This window comes from Morone saxatilis, unplaced genomic scaffold, assembly GCF_004916995.1.
Source record: "Morone saxatilis isolate NCDOM2014 unplaced genomic scaffold, NCSU_SB_2.0 Contig7, whole genome shotgun sequence".
Taxonomy (NCBI): Eukaryota; Metazoa; Chordata; class Actinopteri; family Moronidae; genus Morone; species Morone saxatilis.
Genome location: NW_023340246.1, coordinates 13,582,017 through 13,582,448, shown reverse-complemented (window position 1 = coordinate 13,582,448; position 432 = coordinate 13,582,017). Strand labels below are relative to the sequence as shown.

General features: G+C 32.4%; 1 protein-coding gene across 1 annotated transcript in view; it reads right to left on the bottom strand.

Moving 5' to 3' along the window:
• Positions 1–432, bottom strand: part of sipa1l1 (signal-induced proliferation-associated 1 like 1) — a gene marked incomplete in the record, with an annotated part of 34,975 nt that overhangs the window by 25,601 nt on the left and 8,942 nt on the right.

Below are 432 nucleotides of genomic sequence, written 5' to 3'. Positions count from 1 at the left end.
ATCAGCCAGTGGCAGCAAGGAGGTCAAGTATAGTTATATAGTTCTGTATATTTAATGCTATTAATGTTAATGTTATTGTTATTGTTTTTGCTATTAAAGTAGGCTATGTCTCATCATTAAAAAGAATGTAATAAAAAACATGTCAGGTAATAATAGATTATGACGATAATGATTTTACGGCCCTGCCTGTCAAAATTAGAAAGTCTAATGCAACCTCTGCTCTACTGTACAGCAACTGTGTTTGAGATACTAAAAAAGACAATTAAAAAGGCATCACAACTTTTGGTCATTAAAATACCATCAAACTGACCATCTGCAGTCTATTTGTCTTTCTAATTCCATTTTAGCACCTCACTGTTTAGTGATTTCAAAAGCCTATAATTGTTGTGGTGATAAATATTCCTTTTTCCTGTTTTTCAGTCACACACACAC